Source organism: Mixophyes fleayi, chromosome 1 (genome assembly GCF_038048845.1).
Source record: "Mixophyes fleayi isolate aMixFle1 chromosome 1, aMixFle1.hap1, whole genome shotgun sequence".
NCBI classification, from domain to species: domain Eukaryota; kingdom Metazoa; phylum Chordata; class Amphibia; order Anura; family Limnodynastidae; genus Mixophyes; species Mixophyes fleayi.
Window position 1 is genome coordinate 271,780,742 of NC_134402.1, and position 26,627 is coordinate 271,807,368.

At 38.5% G+C, this 26,627-nt stretch overlaps 1 protein-coding gene across 3 annotated transcripts in view; it reads left to right on the forward strand.

Annotated features, from left to right (window-relative positions):
- LOC142153756 (lysophosphatidic acid receptor 1-B) overlaps positions 1 to 26,627 on the forward strand; it is a 124,882-nt gene that overhangs the window by 26,105 nt on the left and 72,150 nt on the right. The window contains exon 1 of one of the 3 annotated variants that reach the window (XM_075210896.1): positions 25,276 to 25,619. The exons of 1 other annotated variant lie outside the window; for it this stretch is intronic. The gene's annotated coding sequence lies outside the window, so the exon portion shown is untranslated. Of the gene's footprint in view, positions 1 to 25,275; positions 25,620 to 25,907; positions 26,043 to 26,627 lie in introns of those variants that run through there. One more of the 3 variants, XM_075210897.1, reaches the window with a different exon arrangement.

Sequence of the window (26,627 nt, forward strand, 5' to 3'; positions counted from 1 at the left end):
TTAGATGAAAAAGTTTGCAAAATTGCTTAGTGCAGTGGTCCCCAAACTGTGCACCTAGGTTCCCTTGGGTGCCTTGGAGATCTCGCAGGGGTTCATCGGCCAGGGCCAGTGGTAAGCAAGGCTGGGGACTACTTGGTAATTATTTAGGCTTCGGGGTGCCTTGAAAATTTTTTGGAGACCCTGAGGGTGCCTTGAACTGAAAAAGTTTGGAATCCACTGGCTTAGTGTATGGGACAAGCTTTCAGGTCACCTAACATTACCAGCAATTCATTGACGCCTGACGCCTGACTGTTGCAATACTATTTTTCCTACAAAGAATTCAGTAGTTGATAGATGGAAGGGTTAGGACAATAGGCTGGCTTTTTGCACTTCCTCTCCCAGGACCCTGGTAGTATATTATCTGTGTTCACACCTTGATATATATTAGATAAGTGCTTCATAACATGAACAAAAGTGGGAAACAACACTGAGAATTATCAACTTACTTACAAACTGCCATGGCTATCTTTAGAACAAATCCTTTATAGCAAATCACATAGTTCTAATGTGACGTCTCGCAAAGTTTGCACAGGAAACCCTGAACACCATTCTTGAAAATCATGGCAGAGAATATTTCTCACTTTTTATACTAATAATTGTTTTGTCTCAATGACACAGCCTGTCATAGTTATAATTCGTTATGTGAGCATTGTGTTCCTGCCTAGATATAACCAGGCAGGGGAAGCCATAGTAGTGTATTTTATGTAGACCTACAAAATAATGTTTTAAAAATGCTACCTTTATTAACTAGAGATATAGAGCAAAATGTGACTGTGTCAGTCTACATTGAAAGCAATACATTATTACCCAGTGGATGTGCAGGAAGTAAGACATAAATCCCCTATATATGTCTTTTTCGAAGCACATTTCATCATACAAATTTATGACCAGGTGATACTGACATATAATTTGATATGTTGTGACTACTATCATATTCAATAGTCCATGTTTGTGGTAGCAATTTCATGTCCAGCGTCGCTTATCCTCACTGAAGCCGTGGCACTTCTGGGTATCGACGGTCATGTGACCAAAAGTTAGGGCAGTTCTTTCAAACAGGGTTCTCTATGTTCTTCACTCTGACTCTCCTGTGGTGTCAGAGCACTATGTATGGTACATGTCTGACTTCCCTCTGTGTTTGGTTCTCTAGCCTCAGGCTCCATTCCCTGTGTACCTGCCCTCTGCTGATCTCACGTGTACCGGATCTCTGCCTTCCTCTGACCACACTACTGTTACCTGCACATATCTTTCTGCCATCTTGTGTACCGAATTGGCCTGTCCTGACCCTGCCTCTGCCTCCTCCATTGTACCATTGCTGCCAGCCTGTGTACTGAACCGCTGCTTGCCTTTAGACCACGCTTCTGTCTCCTGCATTATTTATATATATATATATATATATATATATATATATATATATGTATATATATATATACCGATCAGCCACAACATTAAAATCACCTGCCTAACATTGTGAAAGTCCCCCGCGTGCAACCAAAACAGCTGTGACCCATCGAAAAACGGATTCTACATGACCTCTGAAGCTGTTCTGTGGTATCTGGTGCTAAGACATTAGCAGCACATACCACGGACTCTCAATCGAATTGAGATCTGGGGAATTTGGAGGTCAAGTCAACATCTTGATCTCTTTATCATGTTCTTAACACCATTCCTGAACATTTTTTGCACTGTGCCAGGGTGCATTATCATACTGAATGAGGCCAATAACATCAGGGATTACCGTTGCCATGAAGGGGTGTACTTGCTCTGCACCAATCTTTAGGTAGATGGTACGTGTCAAAGTAACATCCATATGAATGCCAGGACCTTGAGTTTTCCGAGCAGAACATTGCCCAGAAGATCACACTGCCTCCGCCGGCTTGCCTTCTTCCCATAGTGCATCCTGGTGCCATCTATTTCTCAGGTAAACAATGCACACACACCTGGCCATCCACATGATGTAAAAGAAAATTTAATTCATCATACCAAGCCAACTTCTTCCATTGCTCCATGTTCCAGTTATGGTGCTCACGTGCCATTGTAGGCGCTTTCCATGGTTGACAGAGGTCAGCATGGGCATTCTGACTGGTCTGTGGCTACACAGCCCCATACACTGCAAGCTTTGTTGCCCTGTGTGTTCTGACATCTTTCTATCATACAGAAATGGAAGTTGCTCAATCAATTTATAGGCTCAGAGCTGGTGCTTGAAAAGGTGGGGTTTTCCAGAAAGGAACAAATAAAGAGTAAAATAGCTGCTTTTCTACTTGCACATAAAAATGCAGATTTCTTAGTTACACACAATTGCAAATGCATGATAAACCACCCGCCACTTCACGGCGTTTCTGCTAATAGGGAGGTCCTAACTATAAACAATGAGAGTCCCTATAAATAGGGTCATACATTCATGTGTTTTTAAATTGAGAACTAACTTACTAAGAGGTACACCAAGAGCCTCCAAATGACAATAGACGACCAGCACTCTTTATCATAGCCAGCATTAACTTTGTCAGCAATTTGTGCTACAGTAGCTCTTCTGTGGGATTGGACCAGACGGGGTAGCCTTCGCTCCCCATGTGCATCAATGAGCCTTAGGCATCTAGGACCCTGTCGACGGTGCATCGGTTGTCCTTCCTTGAACAACTTTTTGTAGGTTCTAACCACTGCATACCGGGAACACCCCAAAAGACCTTTTGTTTTGGAGATGCTCTGACCCAGATGTCTAGTCATCACAATTTGGCCCTTGTCAAAGTCACTCGGATCCTTACACTTGCCCATTATACCTGCTTTCAACACATCAACTTCAAGAACTAATTGTTCACTTGCTGACTAATATATCCCACCCCTAAACAAGTGCCACTGTAATGAGATGATCAATGTTATTCACTTACTTGTCAACGGTTTTAATGTTGTGGCTGATCGTTGTAGATACACACACACAATTATTTAATCACTGCATCAGTGTTTATTTTAAGAGTCGTTAGCATCTAACTACACTTTGTATAATAAATTCTTGTTCTGTTAAAAATGTGTTTTCATTTTTCAGCCAAATAGTTTTTTTGTTATGGAATGCCAGAACATTGACACAGCACTATTATTATACAGCTGTTTTCAGTTATGCTTAACATAAAGTTGTTGTTGTTGTTGTTGTTGTTGTTGTTGTTGTTGTTGTTTTAGGCAAAATTTGCTGAATAAATGGAAAAAAATCCCAGGGCTTGTTCTAGCTCTATTTCGAAATTTCCCTACCGTTCACTATACCTTTACTAATTTTTAGAATAGACTTTGAGCGTAGCTAGGAAAATGGCTATGATTTATAAAATAAAACAAAAGGAATTCAAATTGTCAGCGCATAATATAAGCTGTTATTTATTTGAATTGGCAGTCTGCTAGAAACAATAACAAATGCCAATGTTTTAGTTAACCCAGGTATGGTTTACTGTGGTCAGTGGCACTGTTCCCTCTAAGGTGAGTGTCTGGAAATGGTGGTGTTAGAAAATAGACTCTCTAGGAGGAAACCTGCAGATTATTTAATGAACCATCCAAACTTCACATCATCATAGCAGTGCCCTGCCCACTTCAAATGAAGACCAAACGGAGACCTTCAAGGTGTACTACTTTTCAGGGAGTCTCCCGGACATCCCGGAACAGTAGAAAAATATGAATTGAACCCTTCACGGTTGTATCTTAATTAAATTAATATTTTAAATGTTTTATTTTCTTGATTGCTCAGTTTAGAGGGAACAATGGTCAGCAAATTCCTCCAATCCTCCCATGAACTTGTCAGCAAGAGTGGGAAAATTCGGCCATAGATTTGAGGGACTGTATTTTATAGTACACTCCAGAACAGGTCTAACATTTATTAATAGTAATTAGTATGCATCGTGTTTGGACTAGAGATCACAATAAATGTTCTCTGTATTGTATTTTGTTTATTACGATGCTCTTCCTATTGTATTCTACAGCTGTTAATATAATGCTCTGTATATAGTATTGATGTTAGTAGAATTTTCTCTGTATTGTGTATCATTCACTAGGATGCACATTGCATTGTATAGAGGTCACTAGAATGATACATTTATTGTATAGATGTCACTAGAATGTTATCTATATTGTATCTGTATTATATATAGATCATTAGAATGCTCTGCATATTGTGTTTTCTTATATTGATTATAGCTTTTTTACATAAAAATGTTTAATATATTTCCTTGGCCAAATAAGGCCACAACCACATTAGACAAACCACTCCTTTTTCACCATGCCCATATTTTCATTGTAGCATGCAGAAGAGCCTGGGCTATTTGTTTGTGTATAAAAAAATATATTTATTAGATAAAAAAAGAGGAGCATCCAAGTTTGAAAGTGGATAGTCACCTCTTTAAATTGAGGGTGTCCCTCAAACCACCCCTTTTCATACCTGCATAATGTTATGTGGAGACTGCTTATTAAAGAAAATCAGCAGATAATTAAATACTTAAAAATTGGCACCCTTTTTTGCAAGATGGGATATTTATCTTACAACTTAGCGTGAAAGAACTTCCTTCTATCCCTGGCATTGTTAGTGCTCCTTTCCTCAGAGGCGTGAGCTTGTCGTGCTGTTACTCCATGCGCACGCATGTGACCTTATGATGCTGTAGCAGAGTCTCCTGCTGATTCAATGCAAGAAACTCTAGTGATCACTGTGCGCAGTCACCGATGGGTTTTCTTGTAACCCCTCAACTGCATGGCAAGTGGCCTTTCAACCCTTCCGGTTTTGGGCTGCATGTAGAGTCCCACTTGCCCTTGGCAGTCAAATGGTTAAAGAATTTTCAGTTTGACAACTTCTTTTTTAAGTAAGAATAGTAATATGGGTGCCTAATCCCAGCTGCAATCCGTGAAATGTTTTAGGCTAGTGTGACGTACTGTGTTTACATTTTGACTGGGTTGTCTTCACATTTTTTCAGTGTTTTAATAGAATTCCTCAGGAACCCTCTAAGTTCTGGAGTAATATGCATGAGGCTGAATTACCCACATACCTCAGTCCACAGCATAGAAAATCTTATAGCAGCTCAATAAAAAAATCAATTGTTTAACCTCACTTAGTATATATTTATTTTTATGTTGATATTGTATCATCTCAAGTGCTATTTCTTTTTCTTCCACACTAATGATCCAGAAATGTTTCAGTTCTATGTGTCATGTTTTACTGTAAAACAATATGCTGAATAGCTTGTATTTTTAACAATCAACATGCAATTCTTACGTTAGCAACATTTTTTTAACTGTGACAGCAAATTGTCAAGCTTCAGTTCAGCAGAGCAGATTTGTATGATCTATGGTGTAATAAATAAGTCACTCTTTCATGACTTTTAACAATAGGACAGATAGACAGACTGCATACCCCTGTCAGAGTGATATTTATACTGCACACTTTAAAGAAGGTTTCCATAATCTGGTCTACCATCCATGCTCATTGTGTAATCATGGCAAAGAACGGAAAGTAATACTTTTTACTTAAAAACTAATAGTTCTGGTCTTGAAACAATTAGTATTTCCTGTTTCCATTGCATGTGTAGCGAGTCTGATAGTATGTATGCCTTTATGAAAGTCCAGGAAATGTTTCAGAATGTTTGCCACAAGTTACAATCAAATTACTGTGTGGCTCTTATTTACAAGGTACACTCAATGAGCACAATAAAATGCCTTGGTTTTGCACTAGTGAACGTGGATGGACTGTCCAATCAATTTAAGGTGCACGCCTAGGGCCTGATTCATCAAGGCACGCAAAAAAACAAACATAATTCGGGCATTCAACTACAAGCACATCTGAAGAAACGTTGTCTCTTGTTGAATATACTCTGTAAAAAAAAGTATACATTATTGTCACCTGTTAATAATATAATCATTAAGAAAAGACATTGAAAAATATTTTTTTTTGTCATCAAATATATTTATCGAGATATTCTCAATGTGTACTTCCAGGAGCTGGCTGCTAGACTTTAGCCCGGGGGACAAGCACACGCACTGGCCCATAAGTAGCGGCCCATCCTAAAAGGGTGGTTTTCGGTACAATATCTTTTTTTCAATATAAAAAGAGTGTTGCCTAAATCAGCGACACTTTATTATTATACATGATAAATCTAAAATATTAAAACAAATAATGGAGCAAAAAAAACCCTCACTTTATATTACATTTTATTTTATATATTCCTTCTCTCTACAGCACTTTTTTTTACATAACTGGCTGATTATAATGGGTTATAAATCATATTATAGCAATAGATTATATAATAATGTTCTATTACAGTACTGAACACAGGGGCTGATTTATTAGAATGTAAAAACCCTTGTTCTTGCTCAGCACTATATACTAATAGGGTTATTACATGTTTTAGGGTTAGCCTAAAACAAATAATATGAAGTGTGCTCCTGGGAGGAGCAGCAGAACAATAGATGGGAATCTGATACCCTGGCCCAGAGCTGGGTTAAGGCTCTGGGGGTCCCAGGGTACTTTAGACATATGCCCCCCTGCCCAGCCTGCCCCTGTGTACTTCATATAAAATTACTTTTTACAGTTGCTTTTGATTGCAAACACATGTTCTGGTACACAACTATCAGCACTTTCACTCAGCACTTATACCTACTCTGTAGATGGTGCAAGTGATACGGCTGAAAATCATATACCTGAGAGATGTCCAGAACTTGAATCGGACAGGTGTGCATGTGCTCAACATTGGTACGGTCTTACTGTACATTGACTATGTGCATACATCCCTTCCCTTCCCTTTCCACCCATGAAATCATAGGCTGTTGGAATTGTCTTTTGCGTTTGAAGATGATTTGGATGTACTTGCGTTCACTAGCATATAGTCCTTTTCTGAGCATATGCAGTGCAATTTTACACAAAATAGGACACGTTTTGTGCAATTTCCAACCAGTTTAAAAATATGCGTTCCTTGGTGAATCTGGTTCTCCGTGTTAATCTGATACTTAATGTCCCTTTATCAAGACATACCTGAACTTGTGATTGCTTGCAGGTTTCTTTAGCTACATTCTTCAGAGTGGAAGCATCTACATTGGAGTAAGCACCCATACAAATTTACCTAATGAGTGCCATCTGAAAATATTAGACTTGGCGGAAACCACTTTATACAATTGAGGCACATGGCAGGTCCAAAACTGAGTTTGCAATATGCAACATACATTTTTCGCAGTGTAAATAACTTCCAGTGTATGTTTAGAAACAACATCAAACATATGTATTGTTATAAGTACAAATGAACACTTTACATATTCAAGCATCTTACTTTTCTGTTAGTGGCAGGCTGTAAGATGGAGGTAGTAATATATGGTGTGTCGTAAGCATTAAAGGGAAAACAGGCATCATAATGAGTGAGACAGGGATATACCCTTCTGTTCTCACAGCACCGCAGGAAAGAAAGGGGCCTCAGGAAAAATGGTCTGTCAAAGTAAGAGGAAGCACTGCATGAATACTGTTTTGTGAAAGAAAAATAGAGAGAGAGAGAGGGAGGACATTGATTGGCAAATACTCTTGTTAATAAGATTTCCTGTATACACCACTAATTTGTCTGCAACAAATTATGACAATTTTTTCTTCAACTTGCATTGAAGCAGTTCTGACATTAATTCTTTATCGGCATACTTGCCTACTCTCTTGGAATTTCGGTGAGGTCCTCAAATTTTGGGGCAACCTCCTGGACTCCTGGAAGAGTAGGCATCCTCCCAGTTCTTAGTTGAGTCATGGATTAATGACGCAATTGCGTTACCACCCCCCTTCCTGAACTTGTCACATGACCTAAAAGTAGGCAAGTATGTGTAATGGCTAATAAAACAAATTAATCATGTTTATTATTATCGTAGATTTGTAAGGTGCCACAGTGCTCCACAACGCCGTACAGTAGGGAAAACAGTACATACATAAAACAGGGACATACAAGATAGACAAAAAAATGCAGACATGAAAACAAAGGGTATGGAGGACCATGCTCATTAGAGAGCTTACATTCTAAATGGAAGATTGCACAGCTGAAACAAGAGGAGCTAGTGTGGCTTCCAGTGGAGATTGTGATAGTTGTGAGGGTGCATTAGTGTGAATAGTGTTATCGAGGATAAGGTCACCTCTAAAAAAGAGATGAGTTTTCAAAGAGCTTCTAAAGATTTGAAGGCTGAGGGAAAGTCTGATTGAACATGGTAGGGAATTCCATAAGAGGGGAGCAACACGGGAGAAGTGTTGTAGGCAGGATTGACAGGTGGTTACCAGAGATGAGGCTAGGGGAAGGTCAGAGGTAGATCTAAGAGGGCGGGAGAATAGTATTTTGATATGAGATTTGAGATGTATGCAGGGGAAGTGTTGTCGAGGGCTGGGGGTGAGTAATTTGAATTTGATTCTGGAGGACACAGTGAGCCAGTGTAGGCATTTACAAATTGGTGTAGCAGATGTGGAGCGGTGATGGAGTAAGATCAGTCTTGCAGCAGCATTTAGGATGGATTGAAGTGTGGATATATGGGTGTCAGGAATGCCAGATAGCAGGAGGTTGCAACAGTCAAGACGGGAGATGATGAGAGAATGGATAAGAGTTTTGGTAGCATGTTGAGTAAGAAAAGGGTGTATCCTGGCAATGTTTTTAAGATGGAGTCAACAGGACTTTGAGAGAGTCTGGATGTGAGGAATAAAGCAGAGGGTGGAGTCAAGTTTGACACCAAGGCAGCGGGCTTGGGAGACAGAAGAAACTGCGGTGAGGGAGATCTGAGGACAGGTGGTGACTAAGCTCAGTTTTGGACATGTTGAGCTATATTAGCATTGGGCATCCATGTGGAGATAGCAGAAAGACAGTTGGTTACACAAGACAGTACAGAAGGAGAGAGGTCAGGGAAAGAAATATAGATTTGGGTGTCATCAGTGTAGAGGTGGTATTGGAGGCCGAATGAGCGAATTAGTGCCCCAAGAGAAGAGGTGTACAATGAAAAAAGTAAAGGGCCAAGAACAGAGCCTTTTGATACCCTAACAGATAGTGGGAGTGGAGGGGAGGATGTGCCAGAGATAGAAACACTAAAGAAGCGGTTCAATAGGTAGGAAGTGAATCAGGAAAGAACTGTGTCATGAAAGCCAATGGAGTGATGGGTGTGTAGGAGTAGAGGGTGATCAACAATATCAAAAGCAGCAGAGAGTTCCAGGAGAATGAGTATGGAGAAATTACCATTAGATTTTAAAGTGAGTAAATCATTGGTCACTTTTGTGAGAGCAGTTTCAGTGGAATGTTGGGGGCGGAAGCCTGATTGCAGAGAGTCGAGAATGGAATGAGAGGAGAGAAAGTGAAATAGGCATTTGTACACTAATCGTTGAAGTAGTTTAGAGGCAAAGGGGGGGAGAGAAATAGGGTGGTAGTTGGAGAGAGAGGCTGGATTGAGAGGTGGTTTCTTTAGAATAGGTGAGATGAGAGCATGTTTAAAGGAGGATGGAAATGTACCACTGGAGAGAGACAGATTAAAGAGTTAAGTTAGAGGTGGGAATGCAGTGAAGGAGAGGGAGCGGAGAAGTTGGGAGGGAATAGGGTCGAGTGGAGAGGTTGTAGGGTGAGATGTTAAAATGAGTGCAGAGACTTCTTCTTCAGTTACTGGAGAGAATGAATTAAAGGTAAATTGGGGAGTGTAGGTAAGGTAGGTAGAGTGAATGTACTGAGTGGAATTTGACATGAGGAAACAATTATGTCAAGAAACAATGAATGCTATGATAAGAAGTTTATTACTGTTGCTACACAGGCTCTTAGTCTGGGGAAGCAATGTTACCCTTTGGGAGCCAAGGGGCATTTAGTTGGAGATGCAGCAGGGAACTTGGCATTCCCATGCCTTAATCATGAACTAACAAGATAATTGTAAAAATAAGCTTTATTTTGTGTCTTATTTTTATTTTAAACCCATGTGAGTTATGCACCTGTAATTATACCCAGTAACAGTCTGGTGTCAATCAACCATGTTCACTTTTCTATAATAGAAGACTTTAGAAGCGATTTATTTAACACTTTTTAATTGGTTACTTTTCTAGCTCCTTCTCTTTGTACCATAGCCAGGTAGTTTACCTCTTCTACTTAGGGTTTAAATGGCTTCTAATATAACAAGTGCTATGAGCAGAATGATTTTCATTTTAGGCTGTTGCGAACAGTAAGCCGATTGTGTCAAAAGAGGTATGCCTTATAATAAGGTGGGCAAGATAACTAAAACACAGTGAAAGCTTGTAATCATCTGTTTCCTCTCTTCAACTGTCTAAATGAATCAAAATAATATACTAAGAACACCTCAGGTGCAATTTTTATAATTGCATATGTATAAAAGAGTAAAAATAGGTGCAATTTCCTCATTCCCATGCAGGAAGTGCACCTCAGCACTCATTAAATGACGACATATACCATATTTTTATTTTATTTTTTTAACAATTTATGTTGAGGCAGAAAATGCAATACAGTGTAACAAATATGGTCAAGATTGTGCAAACTGGTTTCCAACAGTGAAGGGTTCCCCAGGTTCTTTATTTTTGTGGGGCACATTTTTCCAGACTGGTTTGAGTACAGTCCCTTGGAAAGCAAGGTTGATAATATTGATCATTCCTTACAGGAGGGGTGTCTTCTAGGATGATAATTCCCCCCATAACAAGGCATTTTAGGTCACCCAGTGGCTTGTTGAGTATTACACTGAGGTTATCCATATGTTTTGGCCTTTTCGCCAGATCCAAACTCAACTAAGCATTTGTCAAATATTTTGAAAAAACACAGACAGCATTTTCCACCACCACCAACCCACACATCGGCTGAGACACTTTTTTGTGGAAGACTAGTGGTGCATCCATTCTGCACTTTTCCAGACTCAATGCCACAAAATGTACTGGCTGCAGGCAATGGCTGAATGCTCTATTAAATTACTTTATATTGATGGTTCCATATTTTTGTCCACTGCCTGTTGATGTTGTGTACCCTGCTTATACTGTATGCAATAAATAGACAAACTTAAGGTCTCCAAAATTATGATTTTTGTGGCAGTGAATGAGGGTGAATAATATGGTTAGCAAGTGAAAAGGAAAACAGTTTTTGGATGTATCCACTTTCATATATATGAAGTTTTGTTAAATGTTTCACAAAATATATATCAACCCATGTGCAGATGTTCTGTGTTTTTTTGTTACACTACATTTTTATTATCTACAGACTGTGAAATCGGCCATTTTGCATGTTTAACCAATATACATGAAAATGCAGGCAGAACCTAGAACTTTATCAATAATATATTAGTCATGAAATACCTCAGGGATATCCCTTCTTGTTGCTAGTGAATTGATAGGCTGCATTCTTGTGCCTACTGGTTCAGCCCATAAAATGTTTGCCTTCACTGTGTGTGGGTGACAGGCGATCTTTAAGCAAGGCTCCATTTAATTCAATGAATGGGAAAATATGTGTCCCTGTTTGTGTCAAACTTGATTACACACTGACATCATAAGCCTTAAGAAAAAAGAAAATACAACAGACACTCTATTATAATACACCCGCAAAGTTCTTTACGCAAAGTAACCTTCACTGACAATGTAGGTGTCTGTTTTCCTCTACTAACGTGCCTTCTATTGTAGAACAGTTTTAAAATGAGTGATGAGATACAAATGGAAGGTTTCTAGGGTGCATGATGACAGACAGACTGGGTGAGAAAATTATGCTCTGGCAAAACATACCTAAAAACCATCCCTCTGGGTTTCATATTAAAAATGTTAAATAAAGATAATATTTTTGTATTCAAAGCAACATACTTCATAACAATTCAAAAACAACTGCAAGTGTACCTTGGCAATTTAATAAAATCAAATACTAACCTAAATAATGGAGAGATAAACAAAACGTGCATGTTCTTGTCTGCAGCACATCTTACAGTTTTAATCTTGTGGGCGCAGTATTTGTACTTTTATTTAGCATGAACAAGAGTTTCTAAACTGGAAAGAATTCTTCTAGGGAACTGTGTACGGGATATGCACAATTAAATCCTTTAGTGGAAATTTGGAACACGCTTGTGCTTACTTGACAGAATGTGACTCGAGAATGACTACAATAATTCAGTGATTTGCCAACTGATATCTGTAAAAACATGTAGTTAAATGACGATGGTTTAAAATACCTAGTTTTTTTTTTCTTTAACAGTTTGTTCCGTATTTAGATATTACAAAATAACTACTGTTATTTACGTATTTGTGTCATTTTACATTCAAATTTCTTGCTGGGACCATAGATCACAATGACCATCTGCTAAAAGTGTGTCAGACACTATCCTGACAGAACATTGACTTTGGGGTTAGTACAACGGACTGTCAGGGTCTGTTTCTAGAGAAAGCTGTGTTATCTGACTTGCAGCAACTGTTACAACTGTGGTATGTTCTGTTTGTTGTCCTGCTGCTTCATCTGTTCCAGATGTTTTACAAACATCAAGAAAGAGATTATTAGCAACGCAGAAACAGAGAAAAAGTGTTACAGAATATTCACGTCGGTACACCTTTTTAAGTATTATATATTTGATTTATGTTTTACAAGATGGAAATATAGAACATTACAGTTTATGTTGATCAATTATCATTTATGATGTGTTTTTAGATGTTGTAGTTCACTGTTATGCTTTCAGAAGGAAGAGGACAAATATTTGTACTTAAAAAAGAAAGGAAAATATATGAAAAAAACCCAACATATTGCGTTATAGTGTATACTGAGATAAGCCCATGTTGTCAATGTTATGCTTCCTTTTCCTTTCTTTTTTTCAACATCTCAGTTTAAATGGTTTCTACATGCATGGCATTGTGTTCAGAGTTCTCCTTTGAATTTCAACTACCTCTCTGCAAACCTAGGCACAGATTGTGTGGTGCTGTCTCCAACGATCAGAATGTTGGTATAGGCACATTGAGTTCCCTGGATGGACTACCTAGGCATGCCGCTGCCAAACCAAAATGATTTACATTCTGCATCCAGTGCACTTCATAAATAATTGTCAGTGTGTTTTCTTTTTTGAGAAGTGAACAATGGAGATATATGCAAACATTTTAGGCTATGTTTTTATTTGCATACAGTCTGTAGCAATGTCACTTTGTGCTTCTTATATATTGCATTTGGTTGTTTCATACCTGACCTTCCTAACTCACCCTTCTTTTCTTTTCTGTAGCCCATCCCCAATCCCACTTGTTCTTCATTAAAATAAAAAAATCAATAAACTATTACTATTATGATTTTTTTTTATAAAAAAAAGATCATAGACCTCTTTTTAGTAGTGAACAATGGCTTCTTAAAAAAATAGATATATAAATATGGATAGGAGAAGAATTTCCTTCAATAGCTTCATTAAGATACCTACATGCACAGTATGTTTCTGCACAACAGACCTTAATATGAATGTGAGCCTCCGTCTCCCCCTCTGTTCACCTCTCAAAACAGAAATCCCTATGGGTGAAAGATGAAAAGAATATGATCATTTTTATTCCGATTCGGGCCATATTACCTCTTTTAGCAGAAAGTTAATTGGATGTAGTCCTCTTATTTTCTCAATGTACTGCTGAGAGCCATCAAGCCATGGTTGCATTTACGTGGAAAAAATTACTTTTTTTTATTTTGTATCATTTTTTTATTAATCAGAAATATGTGATGTTTAGTTATAATCTACCAATACTGGCTACTGAAATTAGTAATGTGTCTTGAGCATATTTTATGGTAATACAGACCTTCAATGTTCCTGGTGTGTACGGCATATGTCATGTGATAGCATGATACTGCATCTGGTCAATTTCACAATCTTCGTTGCAGACTTCTTCATGTCTGTTTTACTATTTAGTATATTACCTCCAATAAACCCTTGCTCCACTCGTTGTTCCATGTGGATATTACATAACACATTATTGCACAATATATGGAAGTCCAGCAATCTTGTTGTCTTTAGATTCCATAAAAATATTCCCTATAACCTATATAAAAGGTTTTCTTATAGTATAATTTTACTGGTCCTAAAAAACAGCAGATAGTTCAGTATATATTTCCCAGTGCAGATTAGCATTTCAGATGATGAATTGCCTTTATTTTTATTCTATTTACTTATTAGTCACACTACACTTAGCAATCCACCAGTGTTTTCATTGTTTGTCCGATCCTGAATGAAGCAGCCTGTAGTCTAGTCTTGTCCAATAAATATTTTCAGAAATAAGTGAAACTATAACCAGAAATACATTAAGTGGCCTCCTAGAGGTCATCAGATTAGCTGCTACTGAGCAATCTAATGTTTCTGAATCAGAATCAGAAGGTCAGCACTTCAAATACAAGGCCACTAGCACACATAAATGACTAGCAACAAGTGACCGAAACATTACTTAGACATTAAATATCCCTTTTGAAAAGTAAATCGTTTCATGGCTCCCAACTTTCACTCTCATGAAACAAATATTAATATCATATTTTTGTAGTTTTAGATTACTTTGTAAGGTACTTTTGAGGATACCACCTTTAGCTCGGATGGCAGTTACCCTCTGTGGGATTATACTCACTAGAGAACACCAGAGAATATCCAAAATAAGGCTTTATTATGACAGCACAACACCACAAGATGTTCACAAGATATAGGATAAATGGTAGCATGTATCCTCCTGCAGCCTCTTGCAGTCAGCACTCCAAAGTAATAGTCTCAGTCTCTTTCAGAGTCTTATCCTCCCGCAATATTGCCACTACCGATTAGCTAGACAGTTACTGTGTCACCCAGCCTGGCTTACTGGCTCACACAGACCCTGTCCTGGTAGGGTTTCCTCCAGCGGCACCAGGATGCCTGGCCCAGAGTCCTTTTTGCTGATCTCCTGTACACCAGGATCCTCCAAGCTACCATAGCTACCCTGGCATTCTCCTCTCCCTATATTCTTCGCTGTATACACAGGGAGTAGGGTCAAATGTCTCAATCCTCCCCCATGCAGCAGGGGTCTCTCAGTGGACACTTTAGCTGTTAGACATACAGTCTCTGTTACCTTGATTATACAAAGGAATGGCTTGGCTCAATTAGATATTTAGCTGGATACACTAAACAAAGGGTTACCATATAAGATTAAGGAATGACACATCACACTTGCGTGAAAGAAGAAGACATTTGACACATTGTATCTGCAACATTACACAATCTGAGTCTGTGATAAAGTTTGATACAATAACATTTATATTGATACATATTAATATATTTCCTAGTGCTATTTCAGCCAGTATATTACTGTGGAGGCACATAGCATATCTTCTAGAATTTCTAATCTAATTACCTCTCATTACCTGTTGACCTAGGTAATTAACATGGGCTGCCAGTTAGCTATGTCAAGTTACTCAGACATTTTTCTGATTACAAACCAGGTCTACGCCATACTTCATAACAATAGACATTTGAGACAAATGGTAATTACCTTAGTTCACATGACAGGGGATGCGGCCGTCACATGACAGGGGATGCGGTCATCAGATGCGGCCGCGGGGGGAAAACTATGTTTTTTGCATCCGGAGGGCGGCCGGCCGGTCTACCCCGCGGCCCTAATAGCCGTCTGACCCAGCGGCCCGGGGGGCCGTTGCCCCCCTGCCCCCCGGGCCAGCCCGCCCCTGCCTCTGGGTCTTATAGCCATAGCAGCCCTTATAGTTAGCTATAGTTCTGTCCCTGCTGTCCACCACTAGTTACTTTTACTTTCATTATAACAGGAGGTAATGATTTCTCCTGAAGCTCATGCACCCCTCATTGCAAGTGCAGCAATTTTAATTGACTGAGTGCTATTATTTAAATATCTCTAGCTAAATTCGAGAAATACTTTCATATGGGCTCAGAAAAATCTTAAAAGCTCCTATTTTTGTGTATGGGTGCTAAGAAGTTCAATCTGTATTAACATAGCTCATTCATTCTTTGTAGTTTCCACCCAGACCATGAACTAAGCCTTGGTTTGTGAAACAATGAAAGAGAGCATTCTGGGAAACAAGTTTCTCTCGCTTGGAAAGTTCATTGAAATGAACCTTTTTAGACCTTAAAGCTTTATCACAACAAACCAAATTTTGACAGGAAAGTTCTAACATAATGGTGTTATTGTGCTTAGAATCAGTAAAGGAAGAATATTTGGGGTTGGGTAAAATAGTCCAGTGTGTGAAAAGCTTCTGTACAATGTTGGTTCAAGTGCAAATATATATATATATATATATATATATATATATATATATATATATATATGTATATATGTGTGTATCCGATGTCTGCAAAACGTAATTTAATAAAGGCAAAAAACAAAAAGGTTTTCTACTGAGGTGTGTGTATGTGTCTATAAAAAAAAAACAATGCAACTTTCGAATTCTATTCTCCTGGGTAAGTAGGCTAGAGTGAGATAAGCTTTGACAGTTGCAAAAGATTAAGAAAGACTAATTAAATTATTATTAACGGCTGTTAACATATTTTACTAACTATTGATTTTCATTAACTGTTGAATCTCTCATAAGAAATCATGCTTCAGTTTTATATCTTCACCTAAAGTCAAAACTATAATTTGATAACAAGGCCCTAACTACTTTTCAAAACAATAATTTGCTAGTTAAATGTATTTTATTTTCGCTGTGTTTAACATAGGTGTTCAGTAAAACACATGTACTGTTCTCTATTTATACTGGTAAAAGCTGCATAACCACCTACAGGGCTCCATCTAGCCGGACTCCAGTAGGTAACAGTTGAGCTTTAAAACTTAACAAAGCTTTCTCTTAAAATCAATCTTTAATAGCAGGTAAACTTTTGTTTTATTAACTATTCACAAGGACAACAGTTTGCCTTTTTGAGACCGTAGAAAACATTATGTTAATATTTAGAAGGAAATTAATTATAAAATGTAATGTTATATTGAAAGATGTTTTAAAAACAAAATGAGTTTCGTAGAGTTCGTGCTGCAGAGTAAAATGTTGATGTATGAACCTTGTTTCATATTGTATGTTTCTCCAACATGCAATGAAGTTTTCAGGGTGTGTATTGAAGAAAGGGAGTAGGCCTTTGCAGGAAGCAATTCAGATTAATTTAATGGAGTACTGCTGAACTTATGAAAAGACCATTAAAAACTTGTATTTTTACATACTTTATGTGTGCTGTTAATGCACTGCTGAATAGGTCTTGTCCTGTGTCTACCTTCATTTTAACCTGACACTCCGCGAACTTTACATATATAATAACAACAACATAATAATAGCATAACATTAGCATAACATTATATATGTAAACAAATAATGCATGTGAGTAATATATTAAAATGCACTTTTTATTTTATAACTAGCACATTTTCAGAATTCAAATTAGCATAAGAAACAAGGCCTGATTAAGGGTTACGGCTGCCCAAGGCTAATACACCTGTAGCGCCACCCCTTAAATCATTAAAATCATATCACCATTTGAATTTATACCGATTCTCCTTCTTGTTTTTACTGTTATTTCTTGCAGCTTTGTTATCGTTTCGCTGTCGTCTGGAAAGTTGCGGTCCTGTTTTGAAAATGTGCATAATTATATTATAATTCAAAATGTTAACAAACCCTGAATGATAAGGCTCTTTAAAGAGCATCTTCATGAACACTACACAATACAGAGAACATGTCCCCTCAGCGATTTCATCACACCTCAGTGGCCAATTTATATACCCCTGGCAATTTCATCACTCACTCCCCCAGCCAATTCATGATCCACTTCAACTCCACCCATATACCTTCCACTTGCCCATTAAATGAATGTATGCATAAATGTCTCTTAACCCCCATTGGCCAACTCATGACCCTCCCACTCACATCCGGCCTTCACCACCCCCCCCCCAGCCATTTTATCACCTCCCCCACCAAGTCCACATGTCACCTACCTTCCTCTCCAGCAGAAATTTTAAGCCTCTGCGACTCCCTCTTCTCTTCCAGCACTGCAGAAATCTTCTTCTTCGAGGGCAGGCAGTCTGGCAACTGATCCGACTGCTGTCAGGTGCCTGTCAGTGCGGACAGTCAAGTCTCATGAAATGTGGTAAACTCGGGAGACTAGATTAGGAACCGCGTCTGCACTGGCAGGCAGCTGACAGGATTAGGATTTGCTGCCAGACTGCCTCTCTGCGATGGTAACCTTTAGACCAGGTGCGGCCTGATTATCGTAAACAGTCCTGGGAGCGCCTGTCAGTAATATTAAAAAAACATGTATATGGGAATGTAAAAAAAGAAAAATGATATTTGGGCGCCGCCACTCCCCCCATTTCCCCCAGGACTCAGCGCCCCTTGCTGCAGCATAATCACCCTATTGGTTGATCAGGCCCTGATAAGAAATCTCACAGAAAAATGTATCATGTTTGCAGCTACCATATTATTAGAGACAACTGTGTTTTCACAGAATTCCAAAGTGCACACCCCACTCCACCTCATAACAGAAATGTGCTGTTTGTAGCTGTGAGGGTTTGGTAGCTTCACATTGTCTGTAAGAGATTTTGTGAGGTTATAACTAGATATAATTCCCAGTGAAGTCTTGTGTGAATTGAGCTTCATGATAGAACAGGTCATTTTGCAGAGGTGCTAGGTTCCGATACATTGTTCAAGTTCTGCTGTGATTTTCCATTCCACACAATGCCACCCCATGCTTACATTTGTAAATTCACATTTCAATGAATTTTTAGCCTATGAATAGAATATACTCTGATGGTCAATTAATTCTGCTTTGAGTAATTGGGATAGGACTGGGAATATTTAAGGACAAGATTCCTGGAATTTTTTCAGGCTGCGCTGCCTGTGGAATTCCCTTCCTTGTACAACAATACGTTTACCAATTCCCAAACCACCTTCTTAATCTCCCTAAGCTGTTCTATCCAATTACCACCACTATACACATTTCACTCAAAATTTACATTTCTTCTGCTTCTATACTCTGAACAACACTCTGACCCCCAAACCAACATTATTGTGTGACTGCATCATATAGCTGCACTAAGCATTGTTGAAGATCCAGGCTGTCTAGAGCTAGGACTGGTTGAAGATTTGGGAAACCATATAGTTTCTAGTTTTTTAATGTTTTTATTATACAGTGCAGTATCTTTGGTTCGAGCAAAAGCAGCTCTCGTTGACTTGCAGTTCTCCACTATTCAGCTTACTTTTTCTGCAAGTGTTATCTATCTCTTCTCAGGCCACAGATGAAGCAATCAAAGTAATTTGATTCACAATAATATGCATGCGCTTCATACTTTCATTCATCTGACGTGCATATTACAATTTTGTCAAAGTTCCATCTGGTGGCAGAAAACATATTACAGGGAATTTCAATTTTACATTTTGAGAAACACACTTGATGCAATTTTGTGCGTTTCCTTAAAGAGTCAATGCACGTTACATGAATGACATTGTACTGTGTTAACTGTTAGTTAAACACATGTTACATCCATACAGTACATTGACTGACACATCTAGGTATGGATTGCACACCTCAGACTGGGTAAATGAATCATTTTGAAAACAGCTTAAATTGTAACGATATTGGCACAAAAAAATAATATTTAGAACCTTAAATAAATATTTTTTAAACCACATATGCAAACAGTAAAGAGATTAACAGATATGTGGTTTTCATTTAATATTGCGAGGCGCCGTTTGTTTTTTTTTAAAATGAAAACATTATTCTTATGTAATACAGGAAGTTCTGTAATAATAACAGCTGTGAAAAAAAGGCAACACCCAAAAAATAAAAAATTGCACAGCAGGATTTTTTAATCAGAAAATAAAAATACTAGGTCATAGTGTCATGTAACTTCAAGTGCACTGTGTACATTTCTAATAAACTCTTCAAATCCTAACCTTAGCATATGTGCAGCCAGAAGTTTTCTGTGGGTGGTCCAAGTAGCTGATTTGAAGTAATGCATTAGCAGATGTTATTAAAGATTACATTTTTTGCGTGTTGTTAGGTTTCCATCTTACCTCCATGTGTGATTATTTTGTCTGAATTTTAGGTTGAGACAGCCTACACTAACATTCTTGAAAACAGACACCCCAAGGACAAGAAATACAATTGTCAACCAGCCCAGTGCTATAAACCAACGACCCATGGGACCTTAATACCCTTTGATGTTTATAGGTTCTATGCTTTCATTATGCAAAAGTTGAAGAACGAAAAAAATGCTGCCAATCAGGATTTTAGTACATTAAAAAAAAATGCTATGTATACAAATGATGTTCAGGAAAATGGTTTTATATATGTGATGGAGTTGGGTCCATTTTACTTACTGAATGGAAATGAAGAGAAGAAAACAAGCAACATACTATCTACATTTTTTGTTCACGGGTTGATATTGAACAATTTGAATCTTAGTAAATATTTTAAATATTGCAAACTGACGTGAAAATCAGAATGAAAAGAATAGCCTGTCTGTGTAAATTAGATCTACATCTTGGATTAATTAAAGATTAGGGGCCTGATTCATTAAGGATCTTAACTTAAGAAACTTCTTATTTAAGTCTCCTGGACAAAACCATGTTACAATGCAAGGGGTGCAAATTAGTATTCTGTTTTGCACATAAGTTAAATATTGTCTGTTTTTTCATGTAGCACACAAATACTTGATAGCTTATTTGTACACTGAAATTTTAAGTTGATATTTGTGTGCTACATGAAAAAACAGTCAGTATTTACCTTATGTGCAAAACAGAATACTAATTTGCACCCCTTGCATTGTAACATGGTTTTGTCCAGGAGACTTACTTAAGAAGTTTCTTAAGTTAAGATCCTTAATGAATCAGGCCCTAGACAGAGAGACTGAGAAAAGAAAGACACTAATGAGATCAACAATTTAATTTAACTTGATTGCAAAAGCCAGCATTAGTCATAATATTGTATAACAGTAAAAGGATAAACAAAATCAGAACACCAGAATGATATAATGAATTATGTGTTATATCAACTAAATAAGCTTGCAGCCCAAAGTAAAGCTCATATTTACATTTTGCTTTTTAAAAGCCTCAATAATCCAGGGAGCAGCAAGCATAAGTGCAGTGATTGCGACTGTTACACGGCCAATCAGTCTTACACATACATGGTAAGATTTTTGCTTCCCACACAATAGGATTTCGGTTCAGCAATTTGGTAATTTTGAGTAGATTAAGCAACCACTGAACTGTGGCTCATTATACCAGATCAAAATACAATCATATTGCATCAGGTATTGTATTGGATTTGATCCACTATGAGGAAAAATGGCTCTATTGTCATGCATTATTCAATCCAGCAGCATATGAAGAAGAAGTAGAACATGCTCTACACTGCAATTTGGTCACTGGCATGCGTTTACAAGTTATTTTTATTCAGAAATCGCCAGATCAACGCAAAGGTGGTGGTTTAAGTATAGGCGCTATCTGGACCATGGTAATGGAAGAAGAATTGCTGTACCAATATACATTGTGCTTTAGTAACAAGCCATGTAATGTAATAAGCAACTATTTAAGTTGGCCATACAAACATCATATTGTTTTTGTTTTTGAACGAATAATTGCACTTCTGTGCACCACCACTGCTGAGAGTGCTTACGATATGGCAACAGAGATAAGAGAGGGCCAGCAATGAAGATCGATCCTCTCGAACCCTATTTTGGCCTTTTGCTAGCACATGCACAGCACGGTGGCCTAGTGGTTAGCACTTCTGCCTCAGAGTGCTGGGGTCATGAGCTCAATTCCTGACCATGGCCTTATCTGTGTGGAGTTTGTATGTTCTCTCTGTGTTTGCTTGGGTTTCCTCCGGGTGCTCCGGTTTCCTCCCACACTCCAAAAACATACTGGTAGGTTAATTGTCTACTATTAAAATTAACCCTAGTCTCTCTCTCTCTGTCTGTGTGTGTGTATGTTAGGGAATTTAGACTGTAAGCTCCAATGGGGCAGGGACTGATGTGAGTGAGTTCTCTGTACAACCGCTGCGGAATCAGTGGCGCTATATAAATAATTAATTATGATGATGATGATGATAAGTCCAAGGTAAGGTTTCACTACACATGATGAATGTGTACTGGTATCATTGACCCCTTCCCCAAATTTTGCAATGGGTTCTGACAATGCCATGTTTCACTCGATAATCTGCAGTTATTATGCATTTGAGGTAGTTACTTAGTAATATGGAGAAAAGTTTTACAAATTTCATCTCTGCCCAGCACCAGAAGGTTTGTGATTACATCTATTTTGTTATTGTGTGATAAAATGTTATATATTAGAATGCTAGTAGTATTAAGTTTTTTACATACCTAATGCAGAGTTTCCAGGGTTCAAGTTAACATACAACTAATGTATTCACCACTAATGAAAGTGAACCAAACATTTTTAGTAAACTGATAAGTGATTGGAATATAAGACTGTATACTTTATTGCTTGTCATTCCAAATAAAGTACAATTTAGAGCTCCTTGGAGTGCAAGGAGTTTAGAGTATCTTATATCCTGATTTTCCGAAGGTATTCCCATTTCGTTCCACACCAAGGGCTAGATTTACTAAGCTGCGGGATTGAAAAAGTGGGGATGTTGCCTATAGCAACCAATCAGATTCTAGCTGTCATTTTGTAGAAAGTACTAAATAAATGTAAGCTAGAATCTGATTGGTCGCTATAGGCAACATCCCCACTTTCAAACCCGCAGCTTAGTAAATCTAGCCCCAAGTGACTGATTTAATACACAAGTCCTTCTGTGCTGTGTAAAAATGTGACTTGTGTAAAATTTGTTGCAATGTGCATATCATATACACGCATATTTTAAGTTGAGAAAATATTGTATTTGTGCCCAATTTGCTTGGAGAGTCAGGTCTGAGGTGTTCAATTTCAGTATAGTAGGAGCATAACGATTAGGGCCTGATTAAAGGTTCAGGCCGCAGTAGGTTAATACACTTGTAGCGTCCCCTCGCCTTCCACGCCAGGCTAATACGTGTTAGGTAAAAATGAACTTAATTTAAAATCTGTCTTCCTTCACCTCTGATACTAGTCTTTATGTTGCTGTGTTTTTTAAATTCAGCACTTTGCTTTTTAAAGGGTCACAACAATATTTGTCATTTCCATTAAAATCAGAACTGATGGTTGCTTTTGGTATGAATTAGCCATCTTCCCACAAGTAATATGAAGTTTCAGTGATTCACATTTGGATTAATGGCGTACCTCTGGTTAAAAGCAAACTCAGGGTTAATAAGTGCTAAATTTACATTTTTATTATTTTACCAAAAATATTTTACTTCTATACATATTATAAATGTTAACATGTAAAAAGAAGATCATTATGCCAGTTCATTTATTGAAAAATGTGCATTCACAATCTGCAAACATGTCTAATCATAACTTATAACTAGCAATATGTTGAGTGAACTATTCGCTGTTTCACATTTGTCCAAAAAGTTTGCCAGTGAAATTTGACTTCAAATGTCCGACCGTAGCCACACCACTCAGACTTAATTGGCCATTGTCATCCTTTTAAAGACTGTAAGTTCGGCAAAATGCTAATTTAATTAACTAAAGTGCGGAATGTTGAAGCAGACACGGAAGTCAAAGATTTTATCACCTGAACTTTGCACCTCTAGGAATTGGTTTATTTTGTTGCTTACACTAACTTTTGATACAACTTTGTTCATCTCTTTTTAAAACCCAGAAACTCTGTGGGGAGAATTCAATTAGCCGCGAGGTGAGACCGGACATCGCGCACATTGCCAGCTAATACAGTACAGAATCTCCGGTCATTATTACCTCGCATCTCTATGGGACGTGATGGAAAATGTGTGAAGATTTGAGTAAAATCTTTGCTATGATGTGTCTCTACAGACTGTTCTGGAGAAACATTGCAGTACCATGTGCTGAATTGGGCAGCATGGTGGCTTAGTGGTTAGCACTTTTGCCTCCCAGCACTGGGGTCATGAGCTTGATTCCCAACCATGGCCTTATCTGTGTGGAGTTTGTATGTTCTCCCTGTGTTTTTGTGGGTTTCCTCCAGGTGCTCAGGTTTCCTCCCACACTCCAAAAACATACTAGTAGGTCAATTGGCTGCTATTAAATTGCTCTTAGTTTCTCTTGGTCTGTGTGTATGTTAGGGGATTTAGATTGTAAGCTCCAATGGGGCAGGGACTGATGTGAGAGAGTTCTCTGTACAGCATAGTGGTGCTATATATATAATAGATGATGATGATTGAATTCCCCCTATGTTCGCTTTCCTCGCAAGAAACAAAATAAAACATTTGTATAGTGCAGTGAAGGGATACATACCGCTCTCCGAACCTTCACCTGTGGCCCACTGGCTCCTTCCTGGATTATTGTCAGATCTCTTAGTCATAGCTTCTAACAATGTCTGCTCATTTGTTATTACAGATAGGTGTCACTTTCTTTGATTAAATGTATTACTGAGAGTAAGCAGGGCCGGATTAACCATAGGGCATCCAGGGGGCTCTTGAAAGTGCTCAACAGCATTATTGATCGGTCGGGGGCGGGGGCGCCCCCGGCCCGATCAATGCTGCTGAGCACTTTCACTGCGGTCCTTCCCAGAGGCGCTCTAGTCTCCTTACTGAGGAGATCTCGTGAGTCTTACTCTCACGAGATCTCCTCAGTAAAGAGCGAACAGCGCGCCGGGGAAGGACCGCAATGCCAGGAGAAGGAGGTAAGTGCCCTGGGGGCGGCTCGGATCACGGGGGGGAGAGGGGAGGGCGGCTTGGATCACGGGGGGGGGGGGGGGAGGGGGAGGGTGGCTCGGATCACGGGGAGGAGGGGGGAGGGCAGCTCGGATCACTGGGGGGGGGGGCCCTCACGGGGGAATGGAGGCCCCCCTAGCCCAGGGGCCTCCATTCCCTTAATCCGGCCCTGAGAGTAAGGACACCCTTTTGAATGTTAGAGTGCAGCACAATGTTTCAGATCACATCACTGATATAGTGTGATAGCATTTCAGGTATTTGAAATATGTCTGGAATTTTAATACTTTCATTTTTTTTAATGACTTCTGTATCGGTTCATAGTTTGTATTCCATCAGTATGTATTCCAGAAAGTGCCATAACGTAATACGTTTGAAGAATAATTTGTTAAAATTAAATTAAAATTACATTAGCACCTAGTTGTAACTATATATATTTCCACTCTTCCCATGACTCGCATGTCTTTACTTCAGACCTGTCTACTCACACTTCCCCAAAGCGAGTGAACTGCACACTGTTAATAAAACAGCTGATCCTTCTCTCTCTATACTGTTGTCATGAGTGGGGACGGGTCTGCACACCCCGTGCATTGGTCAGTGGGGCAGAGGCTCGGCAGTAGTCCCGCCCCTGTGCACAGCATGCAGTTTGTGTATGTGTGCGATCTGCCGGAGCTGGCTGGGAGCCCGGGACAAGAGAACCGCAAGCTCCGGACGCTTGCACTGCAGCCTGCATGGCACTTTACTATTTCTGCTGCTTGGAGAATGTTAGCCTTGCACATTGCTAATCTGGAACAGTGACCCTTCCATGGATATCATATGAGCCGGTCCTGTTCCATTTAAAAAACTGACACTGTGGATGAATGAGAAAACCATGCAGTGGGCTAGAGATTTGGACTTCAGAAATTGATTTGATTTCAATTTGGTATGTAGCTAACTCTATGCGTTTATATATAAGTGGGAGTGATGAATCCAAATTGTCTAGGTGTGTAGCTGTGTCGCTTTGCGAGAGACACTGTGAAGTGAATCATCTAGTTAGTGCTGTGTTTATTGCCATCTTTGGGATTTAAGAAATTGAATAATAGCAGCTACAAAATGTTTTAATTTTACCTTCTAGTGTTGTGTGTATTGTTGTCATGTAATTGCCTAACATGCGATCCTATATGTGTTTAATTGGAATTAAAAGTAACTTTGGGCTACATGTTCACTCCTTACTTTTACTCTCTTATTAGCATAGGTATCATGCTTGCTGGCTGTGAGAAGATCAGCTGTTTGGAAGACTACTCAGTGGGTGTATCAGTGTTTATTGACATTGCTGTCTAATAATCGCTTTTCTCTAGATTCCAAGGTGTGTAGGAGTCTTCTCCTCTGTTAAAAATCCTGTTAAAAGGTCAAGTCTATATTTGTCTAGCAATTTAGGAAAGCAGCAGTATGGAGTTATAATTGAGACTTTTGCATTTGTTTACTGCTAAGCTGATAAATACTGATAGTGTGACTTCTTAACAACTGATAATGATCAGTTTGTTTTTAATACATTTTAAGGTGGTTCAGGAAAAGATTGTTATCTCTTGGATGACCTGGAGTAAATTGATATCAATATGTTTACATTTATTTAAAATACTGTAATTCTATCATATTGATTTGCTCCTCAGATTCATAGTTTTTCCATCACTGCTCACTTAATAATTATATGCTATTAATTTAAGCTGTTATAAAGTTTGGAGAATATATATATATCTCAGTATGTGGAACTAGCATTAACAGTTCTTAATATAGAAAAGGTAATAAAGCATTAATTGTGTATTTGGAGATAATCCATATTTTTTGTTTATATAATGTTGGGCAAACCCCTCTTGCACCCCAATCTCTACATGAGTGTGCAGTGGATGATTCTTTGTTTTGTTTATACAATGTAAGTCCCATCTTTCCTGCA